The 18,570-nt window shown below is 42.9% G+C and overlaps 1 protein-coding gene across 5 annotated transcripts in view; it reads right to left on the reverse strand.

Moving 5' to 3' along the window:
• HNF4G (hepatocyte nuclear factor 4 gamma) overlaps window positions 1–18,570 on the reverse strand; it is a 543,810-nt gene that overhangs the window by 122,197 nt on the left and 403,043 nt on the right. The gene's annotated exons all lie outside the window — the stretch shown is intronic.

An 18,570-nucleotide genomic window follows, 5' to 3' on the forward strand; every position in this document is an offset into this window, starting at 1 on the left:
GAGATACGCAAGTTCAGTATGCCTTCTGTGCTGAAAACTATATTGTCTGATTTAATAAACTAAACATCAACTCCATATAGAATACAAAGCTATCCACATAAAAGATACACATGACCACTGACTTGCCTCTTATTTCATTAACTGCAATGTCATCAGGGCGGGGGCAGGAATATTTCTCACTTTTAATAAATACCCAACTAAAGCATAAAGTAGCAGCACACTGCACATTTGCATTCAGCAGATTTTACAATGAAATGGCCACAGAATTTGTTACTGACGTGGTTTATATGGCTAGGGCGCTCGACCTCGGACCTGGGGATCTGGGTTAGAGTCTCGGTAAACATCCTGTGATTCTGGGGAAATCACTTAATCTCCCTGTGCCTAAAAAAAATGAATGTGTGTCCTCATGTATCGTAACTGGTGCTATGTAAAGCGCACTGATACCCGATTTGGGTCAAGTTCGCGCTATATAAAACTCCGCAAAAAATATATATATAGTGTACAACGTTTGGAAATAAAGTGCAAATATTTGTCATTTGCACATCACCAAGTAAAGTATTCTGATTTTCTTTGTTCCTATATAAATCTTTGTCTGCATCACACTTCTGAATCATGAAAAAAAGTTCTTCCATAATTCCAGTTATATCTTGAAATACTTGTACTGTTCATTTTCAAGCAGCTTAAATGTTGTTGGAGAAAAAAACCAGTCATTTTACATCCTATTGTTTCACAACTTTTGTCCTTCACTTGACAAAACCCATTAACTGTGTTAAATAGGTGAAAGAAAAATTAAAACCATTTTCCAGGAATAGAAAGGCAAGAATTAGTACAAAGTCAAACTGACATTTGACTTTTGACCTTGAGTAGTCAGCAAATGTCAAGAAAAAACATGATCTAAAGGTTTCTTAATTGCTCATTCACTTTCTGAATGGACAGAACACCTGTTTCTTCCAGCTTAAGTTTACTCCCAGTAAGGTCGAGTAGGTGCTAAAAATAGCTCGACCTGATGAAAAATCCACTCGCCCACTCACAATTGCAAAATCCCAATCGCGAATGGGCGAGTGGATTTTTCGAGGCCTGCCCTAATCCACAGCCTGTGTCTATCTCTCTCTCCCTCTTTTCCCTACCTTTCCAGAATATGTGGATTAGACAGAGGAAATTGTGAGGCAGACAGTACACAGTAAGTCTCCCCCACCCATCCCGTTCCTCACAGTGCCACTGGAGCTTCGAAAGGAGGGAAGTGAGAACTCTACTCAGATCCTGTCTCTGGTTCTGCCAAATGATGGCAGTGTGGCATAGCCCAAATAGGAAGAGGCTGACTGTGGCCCACTTTCACAGCTCTTGCTGTGTGTGCTTGTGCTAATAACAGCCAGGCACACACTGCAAAAATGTTGAAAGGCCAAAGTCTTAGAGGTATGAGTGGTTGTGAATCCCTTACGCCTCCCAGACAGTTTTTCATTATGAACATTCTGCCCTCATGGTGTGAAATGTTCTAATAGCCGTTTGGGCCACCATAGTGGGCTATACGGACCATTTAAGGCTGACTCCCTTGTTATGAGGCTTTGCCTTCAGCTTAGGCCTTTTACACTGAAACAGGCTTTTAATGTACAATATAGACTGCTATAGAAGGCTATAAGGATATAGTAAAGCACTCTAGGCAGGACTGCAGTGCTGCTACCTGGGCTGCTTTCTCTGTGTCTATGTGCAGTGCATGATTTGCTTAAGCCTCAATAACTTTTTTTCCAAAACATGTGTCCCAGCCAAATTTTGGTCCTTTCTTCCTACATATGTAATATTCTAAAGATGCCCAGGGCTTGTGGATTACCCTGGAGTAAACTCTGAAAACAATGTAAATACAGGAATATTTTATACTGTTGTTTGAAAAAATGAAGAAAGTGATGTGCAAAAAAAGTCTGTTTTCTATTTAAAAATTGAATTTACTGTCCTATGATAATCAGAGATATAAAAACATTTTTTATCAGAGATGCAAAAAAATAGTTGATCTTATTTTTGGTTGTTTCTACCTACTTGAGGTTTGCGGAGGACATAGGTGCGAAACTTAAGTTTGAACTCAGACAGTTATACATTTCTGAAAAGTAGCCTAAATTCTTAATTCAGCAAGGAGTTGTTCATTTATTATTCCTGTTAGGTTCAATGAAGGTTTTAATAATTTAAACCTGAGCTAAACATCTAGTGGCTAGGGCACAGAGCAGACAGGCTTAAAGGTCAAAAACACCAAACAATAAAAATCTCACTCCAAGGTATGATTTAATGCACAAAATGACACCAAAATGGCAAAATTCCAACAAGGGGAACTTGGAATATGATTTCTTTTTAGTTTTGCCACCAGGGACACCAGCCCTTGTACTTCCAACTACTCATCTCACCCATCTTACTATGGCCATGGGACTCCACCCCTGTGATTTACAGAGATCCCCCCGGTCCCAAAGACCAGCCTTTCCGACACCACTGGAAAGCCTAATACCTTTGTGCTACTGTCCCCTATTTTTTAAATTAATAGGGGAACGCAAAATCATATGCAGATACAGTTCCAGGACTCTGTCCCTGATGTTAAAATTCTTAGCACATCAATAGCATTTCCTGTGCCAAACTGCCACTGCCATACTCTGCATGGCAATCTTGCACAGAAAAGACATGGCCAAAAATGGGTGCGATCTTGCCACCTTAAAATCGGTGGCCTCTGGTCCATAAGCTTAACAGTGTCCGAAGGTGGAGCTGATAAAGTTTTGGTCATCAGATCCACCAACTTACATTGCTCTGCAAATGAGGCACGGATGATAAAGGAAGCTGAATGAAACATTCACTTTTTGGGCAGATGTTCTCTTAATAGACCTATGTAAATGCGTCCCCTGCACATTATACAAGTCAACATGTTCAGCTGCATAGAAGCTTTTGACACTGAATTCTCTTTTTCCTTCAATAACAAATATTTTTCTCTCACTTCACTCACCCACTGCATAATAATGGGACTTTCTAGAGCACTTCATAAACTATGTGAGGCACTTACACTTCAGTCATTCAGGCGTGAGGTGTCTGACCAAACACAAACACATGTGGAATATATATTTTAAAATGTGTACTCAATGTATACTCTTACCCAATCCTGTGAAACCCATCTAGGACCATCGTCTGGACTAAAATATCTACTCCTCTACATCGCAGTGAAAGGGTTTACATTGTACACATTTATACATCTTAAATACATTTGTTTCACTATTTTGAATAAGGTGTAAGTTACTTATAAGAGACATTAAAACCGTTACTAGTTTATCGCTACCAACAATGCCTGCAAATGCATTGTGAATCCGCCCTTTTGAGAAATCAGTCAGCACTACTGAATTGGGGGCATAACATTGCATCTTTATAAATAGATTTGAGTAGTACAATGCAATTCATAAAATAGAAGAAATATTTCAAGGAATGAAAATAGGGATATGTAAATCATCCATTCCAGCAAAAGTGATAGTTCGATGAAGCAACGTGGCTGATTCTCAGAAATGTATGTAATTATGTGTGTGTAACCCCAGTCCTCAATGTCAGGTAGGGTGTGAGATTGAGTGTTCCCAAAGCAGGTACAGTAGTAAAAAAACAGCTCAATCATAGAGCTTGTGTCTAATCCATCCACCACACTGGCAAAATGCACCATGATTATACCTGAGATGTATATTTATCAACCATGTGATGTTTATCTGTGTAACAGACGTAGTGGCGGGGGCTGGGGGGGACAACGGATGAGGGGGAGCTAGGGGAGGGAGGGGAAAAGGATATTAAACATTTAGAAATAAAAATAACGTATCTTCTGCCTGCTGCTCAATGCTCTTCTCTGTATCCTCTCCTCGCTGCGGCAGAGGCTCCCAGCGTACCCTGCTTTCATGTTAGAAAGCAACGTCAGATTTTGGCCCAAGCACTGCGACTTTGCGCACCCAGGGAGACTGGGAGCCTCTGGCTGCTCTCTCTCCAATCCTGCAATGCAGCCAGGGCCAGACTGGGACTCGAAACTGGCCCGGCTACTGCTCGGCCGCCCCCGCTGGGCCGAGCTGTTTGCAAGGGCTGGTTTGGGCCGATTTCATTATCGGGGGCCGATATTGCAGGGCCCCCAGTAACAAAAACAGCCCCCAGGGGCCTAAAACCGCCCACCCTAGCAGCCCACCGGGGAAATGCCCGGTGCCCGCTACGGCCAGTCTGGGCCTGGGTTGAAATAGCTCAGTGCCTGAGACTGCCGGCCAAACCCACATCCGCACTGATAGCAGTGCTGCTCAGAAACTCTCTCTCCTGGCTCTCTCGCGATGGCTCCACCCCCAGGACGCTGCAGGGAGAAGGTGAAAATAAAACGATTATAAACTTGTTTTATTATCGTTATTCAACTTTTGAGGGTGGCAGGGAGGGCGAAGCTCCTCAGCCATAGCGGGGGATCCCCCACTCTGTGCAATGTAAATAATTGATGAGGATGATCTGGAATAAGGTGGGCTGTTGTCCGCAAAACCTTTGCAATCTGTTGCTACATGCATGCTCATTACAGGGTGTAAACCCCTAATGTGTAGTGCAAAGGCATACATTGGAGCACCTTACTGAGTGGAGCCCTTTTTCCCCAACTATGGGAAAAAAGATATGAACCACAGGACTATCAAAGGTCAAATACAATTTAGTCATTGTCCTTACTGCATTTCTGCATTCCCTGATGGCCAGATCCATCAACATTTTGACAATCTATGCGGTTGTAGGCATTTGCGTTCGTGCACAACTTAGAATTCAATATTCTATCAACTTTCAAAGCGTCTCTGGCATACCTTCTGCAAAACTATAACTTTCCTAATTTCCTTTGCCTCCAATTTCATATCCTACACTTGCAATCCTCAGTCCCAGGGTGCGGGGATATATGCATCTGCACATTCATGTTTCCTTTACATCAAAGAAATGCCTTTTCATACACTTCACAGTGTATGGGGGTTCTTCACCATTTCCTTGTCTCAGTCTAAAGACACAACTACGCCGAGCATTTTAGATGAATGCAAACTTATGCGTTTGCAACTTTGTGGATGTTCACCAACCTTGCATTCACCACCCTGATGGCATACCCATAGGAATAAGTATTTATAAAATTAAAATCCACAGTTAAGACTGCAAAATATACACCCAAAGGTTGCTTTTCCACAATTAGAAGTGCCAAATGCACCAATAAATACACACATATCATGATTTTATAACTCAAGATCTGTCATTTGAGAGAGCAAGTCACAGATTCTGCACACTTAAATGGAACTTTGGTGTGCAAAAAAGTTGTGTTGTTCTGCACTAGGTTTGCACCTTTTCACTGCTGAGCAACTCTCTGAGCACAAGGTTGGTCTTCTGGCCACCACTGTTAGGCATATTCAGATGATTTTTTAAGTTTCTTCAGGGTGTCCCATACTTTCCACACAACTGGTGAACTGCATGACTAGGATACAAGATGAAGATAACTTGACACTTGCTTAGATCACAGTGATTCATCAAGTGGAAGGTGGCTATGGCTTTACTGACTAATTATGGAACTAAGTATAGCCTACTATTGACCCTAAGTGGACTCACATGTTCCATGTGGCACTTCAAAATAAGATATCATCAGTCACACTAAGTGCTTGAAAGCATACCCATAAAACAATAGTAGAACGAAAAATAGTAGCTATTTGGCCAACAGACAATATTTCCCTTAGCTTTCCCTCTATTGACTGATAAGGTGCATTTTTGTAGTTTTGCGCCATTGATTCAAAACGTGTCCCTGGACTTTTCAGCACTGAGTTAAAACAGTTTTCTGTAACTGGGCTAGACACAAACAAAATACCCCATTGTTAGTTGACTACTTTTATTTGACTGTTCTTTAAACTGAGCTTTGTCCTCAATGTCTATACAATATTTTATTTTAATATCAGTGGCTATTTCTATATTTATAGTAAGAAAAAATGTAATCCTACATCACCTTGAGTGTAGGTTCGATATCTTAGAAGTCACAAACGCTTCACAATTTGCTCAATAAAATAAATTAAATTGTTTTTACAACTTATTTATATGCAGATTAAAATACTAGCTGTTCTCAGAACTCCAAAAGTTTTTTCAAAATCTACTAAAGTGTGCATGAATCATCTTCAATAATAAATCAGCAGTAGATTCGGCCAAGGTATATGACATAAGACAGAATGAAGGTATGCAACATTCACACTAACGTCAGGAAAGGTTGTCAGGCTGCCTCCTGTGCTGGCTAGTATCGACCCCAGACATACCCCTGGCTCACTCAGAAACTCTCTTTTTGGGAAGGTTTTTATTCTTTTTGGTTCTTCTTTTTCTGGCAGTTCTTTGGACTACATGAGCCCCAGTATTTTCTGTGTCTAGCCCAGCGGGTTTCAAATACGTAGCCATTGTGCGACGGTGGGTGGCATGACTGACTATTAAATCCATAAAATCCAACGGAAAGGGGTGGTATCCACATCACAGGGGGGCTGTCATTGAGGGAACAATAACCCTCACCAGGAACTGAAGAAACTGAATGCATTTCATTGGAGGTTCAGGCACAGATTCATTTTAAATGAAAAATCAGAAGATGGTAGCAGCGTGTTATTCTACTCTATAGTCTGGTAGGTTATTTGTACGGCACTCTTACGCCAATGGTATCCCCTCAAAGCACTGTGGGTATCTACAGGGTGCATAGTCATGATGATGTGATGTATCCAGCAGGCTGGTATCTGTAAGTGGAGTGGTGGGCCAGTTTATATTTGTCATTTGCATTACCTGTATTTGTGTCAGGTATCTTAGGTATTCTTTTCAATGTCTCTATCAACCATTAGCCTTTATGCTTCTCTCATTGTCAATGTGTGTGCCTCGTGATTACAGCTGTATCGCTTTCCAAGTGTCTTTGTGTATCCAAGTCTCATTGTCAAAGTGCCTCCCATTATGTGTGCCTGTTTCACCTTGTTTCAATGTCTCCCTTTTCAAGTGACATTCATGAATCTGAAAAAACAAAGAAAAATGGCGAAAAAATGTTGACCCTTTAAGTTTTGAATTACTAGAGATTGCAGACACCAAAGCAACACACACATTGTAGATTACAAAAACAATTAAACCTTTTCATTAAAAAAATCTTGACGTGGTGCTTTAGTCCAGGACTAACAGTACACGTGGTTAGTGGAAGAATCACACCCAATAGCATCAGGAGACACCAACACACACACATCAAACCACCAGCAAACTCGAACCAATGCAACATTTATTAAATATATATATTTACAAATGCAAAGAGTTTTTTTCAAGAAACCATATATGCAAAAAGGGTTGGCGCAGTAGTTAAATTAAATAAAATATGCAAGAATTGGAACTGAAAATTGCGAGACTACTGGAGTGGCAGTAAATGGTAACTTCTTAATTGCTTAGGGTTAAGTGACGCACTTTATTGCCAAAGAAGAATCACACACGCACTTTATATGTTAATATACCCTTTTTAGGTTTCGCCTGTCGAAAGCTGCGCAAGCAGCGTTTCGCGCAGGCGAAATCTAATGTTAGAACAGTATGGGGAACTTGAACCCGCCCCTTCTTCCATTGGGTAGCTCCATAAATGGAGGCTAGCCATTGGAAGAGATGGGCTGTCAATCACTCTTTCCCCGTCACAATGCGATTCGGGGGCGTTTCTCTGTCTTTTTTTAAGTCCCGCCCCTTGTTGCCGTGTCTCCCGGGCCGCGCTGTGATTTGCTGCCGGCCCGGGACACCCACGTGACATCATTCCTCAGGCCGCGCTGTGATTGACTGCCGGCCCGGGACCTGTCTTGTTGTGATTGGGTTGAACTTGTGGACCTTTTAGAACTCGCACGAAACAATCGTGTTCTGTGCTAGTAACACATGCTGGCTCACAGGTGGCCTCGCACAGTAATATCAACTTTTAACTTAGCATTGCCTACCAGAAGCACTCCGACTATTATGTGCACTTCTCATTTAAGACTTGTGCTTTTTGAATGCACTGTAATGAGGACATGGTGGTAGGGCTATGGCGCACATGAAGTGCAGGGCACCATCAATCCCTCACTCTGTCTGTAATCAGCCATCCTGTCTCCCTTCAAGTACATAATACCTGGCTCGGACACAGCGCAATGACCATACAACATAACGAGGTCGGCGTGAGTAGAAAAACACCATTAATACACTTCGTAGTGGTGGTAACAACAAAACATGCCATGGTGCGTTTTTGCAAAGACCCCCCACGCCATCGCAAGACCACCAGTTTACAGAACTCTTTAAAGTTTCCTGTATCATCCGGGGTCACAGGAATTGTGCGCTTCTGCGGCCGCGGTGTTTTAGGTATAATTGTGGGGTTGCCCTTATGCCACATAATCCATTATTTTCAGCATAACCTCCAGAATTCACCCCAAAAATATTTCTAGCTTAAATTGATCACAAGTTGCTAAAATTACAAGGACTCGTGTTGCAATGCAAGGGAAGGCTCTCGGCAAAAGTTGACTGGTCAGCTTTCAGTTGCTCATTTGTTTTATTTGGGTGTTAAATCGGTGTTAATGGGGTGAAACATTTACGCAGAGACTGCTACCATGTAAAATAAAGGTATACTGTCACCGAATGTGGAACATTCCGCCGCATAATTTGTCTTTTCTTGCCGCATAATTTAGTTCATCCTGACACTAATTAGCTCCTTCCCCAAGCCGCATAATTCCAGTGGCACGGATCATACCAGAAACGAGTTTCGGCATTGAGGGCAATGTCCTATCGAACACGCACCACCCTTGAGGTATTCGTACACCTCAGGACCAGGAATGAACTTGTGCACTGAGTGTAATAAAAATGTGGGCTCTATAATGAGAACTTAAACAATCTCAGGCTGAAACACTGACCCAATTTACCCGAGTCCCGCCGGCTGTGCAGAGGGGTGTGCACTGGCCGTGGGGCTCCAAACCCGTGGGATACATTTAAGACTTCAGTTCCACGGAGGACTACGGTATATACGTCCGTCAACCGACCTAAATTATTTTAATGATGACAATGGCTTGCGCTGCCTTGCAAAATACTTTAAATAGCAGGCGCGACTATTACCAGGTTTAATTATACGCGTGGGAACTTGCAGGTTTAATTGGCGCACAAACCGTTTGTAGACTCGAACTGCAACAATAAAATCGCACGGCAATTTTGGGTCGTGAAACTAGGTATACATAATCTTCGGGCCAGCATTAGTTACCCAACCCTCTTCTCGGGGTTGACTCAGAGGGCGGATCGTCATTCTTATAGTGCTCACAAAATTCAGTGTCTGCCCACGTTGTCTTTATTAATATATTTTATTACACGTTTTTGCTACATGCTCAAAATCCACGGAGCTCGTTTAATTAATTCTCCTAGCGTTGTTGGACAAATTACAACAGAATGAACAGAGGCTTCATCTTTTAAATGCATAAAATGCCACCGGGTAGACGTAATCCACGCTAACTCCATAAACGCTTCTCTTTAGTTGCCAGGTGATCCTTTTCATGTTATATTTCAGACATTTGTATATTTCTTCGTATTTTCTGTTGGTTTTGTCTTCTGTATTAGTTGTATCCCTTCGGTAATTGATTATGTGAACATTAGTAATGTTCTTCATAATAAAATATAGTAAAATATCCAACAATCATCTATATAGCTGCGTTTGTCGGTAGTTCCAGAAAAAAAGTGTAAAAGAGGGGGGACTGGTCCGCAAGGAGGAATTAAATATCTATAAAAGTAATCATTTACGTGAGTGACACTGCCATTTCGTTTTATACATGGCGTTCATGTGTCTACATTGCATTGAATGTAATGTTGGATGTTGAATTTTTTATTAGCACATTTAATTACCACAACCTCTATCAAAAAGAACATGCTCCCAAAAGCCCATCCTGGGAACAAACACCCGGGTAATCTCCTGAATCGCAGGAGAAGGTCATGGCGTACAAATGCAGAAATGCCGTACCTGCCTCCCGGGGATATTCAGCGGAGGAATGAGTGCACCAGAGCAAGAAAGAAAAGTGGTTCCCAGGTTGGTATTAAAATACAGATGTATTTGGCACCGGCTGCCCATTCTATCTGGCTTTCACTTATTTTCTCCATCCATCTCTCCCCTCTTTCACACTCCCCCAAGCGAGGGGGGCTCTCAGGCTATTAATCACTTGGATCTATTTTCTTTCTCGTTTCCCTCCAGACACCCCTATTGCTGGCCAATTTCGTTTCCTCTCCATATATCATTTCTGTGTTTTGCTTATTCTTACCTCCATCTCACTTTCTGTCGCTTCTCCTTCTCACCTTTCATCCACTCATTTTCTGTCACTTCTTTCCTCCTTCCTCTCTCCTCTCAGTTTCTCACTTAGCACATCCGCCCCTCGAGAGTAAACACGGAAGCAGACCCCAAACGCGCACTGTGTCTAATTCTTCCGGGCAGCCTTTAAAATAACTGCAGCAGCCTGCTGACCCGGTACCAATGCACCCGATGCTCCGATGGTAGCGTCTCCCCCCTAGAGAGCAGCGCCGGCCTCTCTTCAGTCACGTGCTTCACCGAGAGCCGTTGGGCGCCGGCCCCTGCAGAGCTCCCAGGGATACACCGTCACATGCAGAGAAGTGCACCACTGGGGCAATTGGACTGTTCTATCTCCTGGGAGCCACGACTCGCGTCACTGGCCTTTTCTGACCCTTGACACGGGCCCTTGTTCTGAGTCAGCAACAACTGAGCACCGGAATGCGGAGAGCTCTTAGGGGACCTTTCCGTGTGGACTGACCCGGATATGTCTCTGCCAGGGGGCCAGATCAACACATGCCAATGTACCGGGTGAAAAAAGCCACATTAAGTCTCAATAGATGCATTAATCACAACTATATTACACAGAACAAGGGTCCTAAGGAATTACAATAGAAAAAAATTAAATGAAAATATAGACCACAATAAGTACTATATTTTAGCTTCCAAGCCCAGCCGGGCGAGGAATATTTTATTTTAAAGATAACAAGGAATTAGTTGACCTGAAGGGGGTCAAAATGGGAACGTTCGGATGGGGCACACTCCTGTAACTCTCCCAGAAAAGTAGAAAAACCATAGAGTAAGATAAAGGTAAGTAAGAGAGAAGATTTAGCAGGCAAGAAAAAATTATTTTAGAGCAAACAATGGCTTACGAATTAATGATCAATTCCGCAAGTCTCAACAAACAGTGTATACAGATAAATATATACAATAAGTTGCATGTAACACTGTTTTAAAGCGTCAACGTTTCGATCCATAATGCTCCTTATTAACCGGGATCATCATCAGGACTGTTTTAAATCACTGCCTGTATAAAATACGAACGCCTGTAAATGTGAAAAGAGGGAAAAATGGAAGACAACATAAGGCATCCGCCTGAAATCATAGATTTAAAAACATTCAGCAAGGACTATGTATAACTAAAGGCCATTCTTAATTACATCAAATCGTGAGCTGTTAATCTAAAGTGACAGTGAGTGGTGATGTCAAATGTGACCAGATGCCTCGTCGTGGTTCCTTTTGCATGCGTGCATTTACCATTTGGTACAATAAAAGCGGCGCGGTGACTTAGTGATTGTATGGTGATTCATGGCAGTCTTGGCGCTAGTTTGTATACAGCTAGGCAGCAAGTTGTCTGTGAAATTAGGTTGGGCAGAGACCGAGATGGTTTAACATGGGGTACTTGTGACAGTGATGACATAGTGAAAAAAAGTGAAGCAGTGTTCTGCACGCCGAATTTGGGCGGTTTTCGCTCGACGAGTGTGAAGTGGTTTTGAGCGTGGCGAGATGAGCACTAACCTGCCAAGACCGTGAGAGGCTTGGTTGGTAAAGCGACCGTATTCGGATAGTTGCTGGTTCGTCTGGGAACTGAAGGAAAATCTATTCGTTAGAGTAGGGCTGGTTCCGATCAGCCAAAAAGTTATGATTATCGGAACTAGTGGTAGTACCTGTGCGAATCCACGGTGAGGGTCGCGAGGTCACTGTCCTTCCTTCGTGGAGAGATATTTAGTTTTCAGGTCCGGGACCCTGGTGCTACATGGTAAAAATTATAATTACCATTAGGGAGACTACTTCGTGGATTGGACTGGCGTATATTGTGGGTTAAGGTGGGCGCTTACCTTGCTTCATAATGGAAGCGGCGGTCTTCTCAATATTTGTATTTGGTGGACGGAGTGAAATGACTCCTTGGATTTAAAGGTCCGGAAGCTCGAGGCTGTTTAGTACAGGATAACGGAATTAGAGACAGCCCTTCACACGCGAGACATGTGTATTGGGGCGGGCAGGGAAAGCGCTTACCTTTCCTTCACAATGGAAGTGGCGGTGGGTTGAGGGGAGAAACACGATGGTCTTCTCCCTCTTCTGTCGCAGCGCGAGTCCGCTGTACGAGTGAGCCTCGTTCTTAGTTGTAAATACTACTAAGATGCCAAAACTGAGGAAGGACTAGTTACCTTTGCTTGTGTTTGGCGGCCATGATGGAGTGGTGATATGGTCTGGGAGAGGCCTTGCGCACAAGGTGTAGTGCCGTGGCCTTTTTGAATCGTGCTCTTATACTTGGAGCCTAGTGCGATTTGAAACCAAGCAGCAGATATCTGGGGTTGTGAGTTCAATAAGGTCGTGAATTCGGTTGTGTGCCCATGCTTGTGACGAGTGAAGGCCTTTTGAGCTCAACAATTATACGCATACGATTATATAACAAAATCACTAAAAACATTACTGATTTTTGGTCATTATGGTGGTAAAACAATAGAGTCCATGTTATTTTCTGTTTCATTCAAACATTAAGGCTTCTACGGGTTTCAGAGACTATTTAAGAAACTAGGAATAAGTTACTTAAGTTTCCATTGAGCATAACTGTTAGCAAGACATCTAAAGTAACGAAGTCCAATCCTCTGTCCGGTTCAATCCGTTTCGAATAGAGTCCAGCAATATTATGCACTTCAGTTCTTCTTTGTTGAGCAGGCTGGACATACTTCCACCTCGTTGGGGGAGTTTCAGTGCTTTTAATACAGTCCATCGGATGTCGTCTTCATCATGATTTGCCTCAATGAAATGTTCGTCCAATGGGGCATTTGGTGTCCTGCACCTAATGCGGCTCCTATGCTGGCAAACACGGGTTTTGATTTTTTGTGAGGTTTGGCCCACATAGTTTTTGTTGCAAGGACATTGAATGAGATAAATTACATTGCTTGTGTTACAATTTGTGAGAGTGTTACATCTAAAAGTGACATTATTGAACACATGCGTTTTACCCTCCATGGTCAGATCACATACTGAACAACCCCCACATTTGACATGTCCAACAATGGGGGACAGACCCCATGCTGTCTCAAGTGTAGAAGGATGGTTAGGACTGGGGAGCGCTGCCCGGACCAGATGGTCCTTTAGATTCTTACTTTTTTTGAAAGCGAAGAGGGGTCGCTCGATTTCTAGAATGCCTGCATTAATGATAGGCCAATGTTTTAGAATCATCTTTCTCAAGTTGTTAGAGATAGGAGAGAAAGTTGTGACGCACGCTATTCTATCCATATTTTTCTTTGGATTAGGGACAAGCAGTGTCTCACGTGGACGGTACCAAGCCCTTTTCAGGGCGTTTTTTACAATTTTCTTTGGGTATCCCCTGTCCTTGAGTTTGTTGGCCAAGATGGTACTTTCTTTAAAATAGTCCTCCCTGTGGGAGCAGTTCCTCCTGATCCGTAGAAATTGGGAGAATGGTAAAGAATCCCTCAGTGCCCTGGGGTGATTACTAGTATATTCTAGCAGGGTGTTTCTCTCAGTGGGTTTTCTAAATAGCCTTGTGAGCAGCTCATCTTCCTGATGAAAGATTGTCCGATCCAAGAAATTTATAGAGGTTTTATCAGATGTGGAGGTGAATTTGAGGCCCAAGCAGTTGTTATTTATCCAGTGCATGAAGTGGCGCAGTACATTGGTGTCTAATCTCCATATCATGAAAATGTCATCAATGTATCTGCGCCACATGATGACACCGGGGAAGAAAGGATTAGATGGCACCAGAATAACCTGCCTTTCTATTTCGTCCATAAACAATATGGCCAGGTTTGGGGCAAAAATCGCGCCCATAGACGTCCCCTTTATTTGTTGATAAAAGAGGCCTTGAAATGTAAAGAAATTTCTGGTAAGGCAAAGTTCCAGTAGTTTACAAATGAATGATGTGGGAATGGCATGTGGTCGTGGACGTCCATCAAGAGTCTTCTGTATAACAAGCAGAGCCGCAGTTTGCGGGATGTTCGTGTATAGAGACTCCACGTCCATGGTGCACAGGGTGTCGGTTAAAGGATTGAAGGGATGGTGCTCGATCAAGTTGATCATGGACATGGAGTCACGTACATAGCAAGCTGTTGGTGGGACAAATTCTTTTATAAAGAAGTCAACAAAGCCCCGAGGGGTTCCAAAATTGAACCACATGCTGATACAATTGGACGACCCGGGGGGGGTGGTTAAATTTTTGTGAATCTTAGGTAAAGTATATATTACCGGGGTCCTGGGACTTTTCACATTCAAATAGTTAAATTCTTTTTTTGTCAGGAAACCTTCTGATACTGCTTCTGTTGTTACTTTGCGTATCAGTTCCTGAATTGCCTTAGTGGGGTTAGATGCAAGCCTCAGGTAGTGATCTGTATTGTCTAATTGCCTCTGGATTTCAGCCGTGTAAGAGTCAAGCTCCTGTAAAACTATACCGCCCCCCTTGTCTGCACTCTTAATGACGATTGAGTCATTACTTTTCAGGGAACAGATTGCCTGTTTCTCCTTCAGTGTTATGTTGTATGGTATGAATCTTTTCTGTTGTTTCATACTTGTGAGGTCTTTAAGAACCAATTTCTCAAATGTGATTACTTCAGGTGGTATTAAGCCCGCAGATGGCAAAAAGGTTGAGGGAGGGCGAAAGGGAGTATGAGCATTGACTCCGGGCGAGGGGTGGAGTTGAAAAAATGCCTTCAGGCGAATACGCCTGAAGAACCTTAGGAGTTCGGTGTGTATCTCCATGAAGTTGGGTGCCACCGTTGGGACAAAAGTAAGGCCCTTCTTAAGGAGGGAAAGTTCGTCTTGTGCTAGCAAGTGAGTGGTAAGATTGAAGATGGGAATGGTGTCAAGTTCGGAGGGACTCTGTGTTACCATTGGTAATAGTTGTTCCTGGTTCTCCGTTCCCCAGGGGGATTGACCCATCTCTGGGCTTTCTTGACGCGCCCTCGTTGTGGCGGTTCTTGCTGGCCTCTCTGTAAAAAACGACTAGAATTCTGGTGTGCACCCCCTCGCCTTGATGTACTTGAGCCTTCGCCTGCGTCTGAATTCTCAGATGATTCCGCGGAGGTATCGGAGAAGCCAACCAGATTCTGTCGCCTGTTATACCTGCCCCAGGGTCTATTTTGTTGGGGGTAGGTATATGACTTGTTTGTATAAAAATCCTTTTGCAGATAGGGGTACGTTGTTTCAATGTTATAAGACTTTATATCCTTTTTAACTTTATTTGATTTCTTATTTTGCTCAATTCTGTAGAACTCCGCAACAGTTTTATCTACTTGTTCTATGAGTTGTTTACTTTCAGTTGTGGTATCAGAGTCCTCAATTTGTTTGAGGATGTCAGCAATTTCTACCTGTAGCGACTTTAAAGTATCAGTCGCTGTGTCAATGCCTAATGCCAACCAGTGACGGGAGCAAGTGGTCCCAATGTAACTGAAGCCTGATATGTATTTAGGGTTATCTGTGAAGATACCTGGTATATTACGGACCTGGAGGCCCAGGGGGATAACCTCAGCTTTAAGGTAATCAGTCAACATTAATACCATTAACTGGAGTCGGACTTGTTTTTTCCTCAGTTTTTCTAGTTGTTCTGGTATTGAGGTATTAATCTGGTTGGAAATGTCTGCATTTTCTGAGAGCAGCGAGGGGCCGGAACACAAGTGTTTGAGATAATCGTCTGTATATAATGGAGCCAAATTTGACATAGTTACCTTGCTGGAGAGAGGGGGGGGAAGATTACTCCGTGTGGGGAAAAAATAAGAGCAGTGGGGTAGATAAGTAGTACTAGGTACTAGGGAACCCAAACCAAAGAGTTTGGACAGGATGTGAGGCCTTGCAAACCAGCGTTTGCGCTCAAATCGTTTTTTGTAAACAAGGAAACCCAATGGGGCCTTTGGACTATGGGCCGTAAGTTTATTACACAGAACAAGGGTCCTAAGGAATTACAATAGAAAAATAATAAATGAAAATATAGACCACAAAAAGTACTATATTTTAGCTTCCAAGCCCAGCCGGGCGAGGAATATTTTATTTTAAAGATAACAAGGAATTAGTTGACCTGAAGGGGGTCAAAATGGGAACGTTCGGATGGGGCACACTCCTGTACCTCTCCCAGAAAAGTAGAAAAACCATAGAGTAAGATAAAGGTAAGTAAGAGAGAAGATTTAGCAGGCAAGAAAAAATTATTTTGGAGCAAACAATGGCTTACGAATTAATGATCAATTCCGCAAGTCTCAACAAACAGTGTATACAGATAAATATATACAATAAGTTGCATGTAACACTGTTTTAAAGCGTCAACGTTTCGATCCCTAATGCTCCTTATTAACCGGGATCATCATCAGGACTGTTTTAAATCACTGCCTGTATAATATACGAACGCCTGTAAATGTGAAAAGAGGGAAAAAATGGAAGACAACATAAGGCATCCGCCTGAAATCATAGATTTAAAAACATTCAGCAAGGACTATGTATAACTAAAGGCCATTCTTAATTACATCAAATCGTGAGCTGTTAATCTAAAGTGACAGTGAGTGGTGATGTCAAATGTGACCAGTTGCCTCGTCGTGGTTCCTTTTGCATGCGTGCATTTACCATTTGGTACAATAAAAGCGGCGCGGTGACTTAGTGATTGTATGGTGATTCCTGGCAGTCTTGGCGCTAGTTTGTATACAGCTAGGCAGCAAGTTGTCTGTGAAATTAGGTTGGGCAGAGACCGAGATGGTTTAACATGGGGTACTTGTGACAGTGATGACATAGTGAGAAAAAGTGAAGCAGTGTTCTGCAGGCCGAATTTGGGCGGTTTTCGCTTGACGAGTGTGAAGTGGTTGTGAGCGTGGCGAGATGAGCACTAACCTGCCAAGACCGTGAGAGGCTTGGTTGGTAAAGCGACCGTATTCGGATAGTTGCTGGTTCGTCTGGGAACTGAAGGAAAATCTATTCGTTAGAGTAGGGCTGGTTCCGATCAGCCAAAAAGTTATGATTATCGGAAATAGTGGTAGTACCTGTGCGAATCCACGGTGAGGGTCGCGAGGTCACTGTCCTTCCTTCGTGGTGAGATATTTAGTTTTCAGGTCCGGGACCCTGGTGCTACAAGGTAAAAATTATAATTACCATTAGGGAGGCTACTTCGTGGATTGGACTGGCGTATATGGCGGGTTAAGGTGGGCGCTTACCTTGCTTCATAATGGAAGCGGCGGTCTTCTCAATATTTGTATTTGGTGGACGGAGTGAAATGACTCCTTGGATTTAAAGGTCCGGAAGCTCGAGGCTGTTTAGTACAGGATAACGGAATTAGAGACAGCCCTTCACACGCGAGACATGTGTATTGGGGCGGGCAGGGAAAGCGCTTACCTTTCCTTCACAATGGAAGTGGCGGTGGGTTGAGGGGAGAAACACGATGGTCTTCTCCCTCTTCTGTCGCAGCGCGAGTCCGCTGTACGAGTGAGCCTCGTTCTTAGTTGTAAATACTACTAAGATGCCAAAACTGAGGAAGGACTAGTTACCTTTGCTTGTGTTTGGCGGCCATGATGGAGTGGTGATATGGTCTGGGAGAGGCCTTGCGCACAAGGTGTAGTGCCGTGGCCTTTTTGAATCGTGCTCTTATACTTGGAGCCTAGTGCGATTTGAAACCAAGCAGCAGATATCTGGGGTTGTGAGTTCAATAAGGTCGTGAATTCGGTTGTGTGCCCATGCTTGTGACGAGTGAAGGCCTTTTGAGCTCAACAATTATACGCATACGATTATATAACAAAATCACTAAAAACATTACTGATTTTTGGTCATTATGGTGGTAAAACAATAGAGTCCATGTTATTTTCTGTTTCATTCAAACATTAAGGCTTCTACGGGTTTCAGAGACTATTTAAGAAACTAGGAATAAGTTACTTAAGTTTCCATTGAGCATAACTGTTAGCAAGACATCTAAAGTAACGAAGTCCAATCCTCTGTCCGGTTCAATCCGTTTCGAATAGAGTCCAGCAATATTATGCACTTCAGTTCTTCTTTGTTGAGCAGGCTGGACATACTTCCACCTCGTTGGGGGAGTTTCAGTGCTTTTAATACAGTCCATCGGATGTCGTCTTCATCATGATTTGCCTCAATGAAATGTTCGTCCAATGGGGCATTTGGTGTCCTGCACCTAATGCGGCTCCTATGCTGGCAAACACGGGTTTTGATTTTTTGTGAGGTTTGGCCCACATAGTTTTTGTTGCAAGGACATTGAATGAGATAAATTACATTGCTTGTGTTACAATTTGTGAGAGTGTTACATCTAAAAGTGACATTATTGAACACATGCGTTTTAC

This window comes from Lissotriton helveticus, chromosome 4_1 (genome assembly GCF_964261635.1).
Source record: "Lissotriton helveticus chromosome 4_1, aLisHel1.1, whole genome shotgun sequence".
Classification (NCBI taxonomy): Eukaryota; Metazoa; Chordata; class Amphibia; order Caudata; family Salamandridae; genus Lissotriton; species Lissotriton helveticus.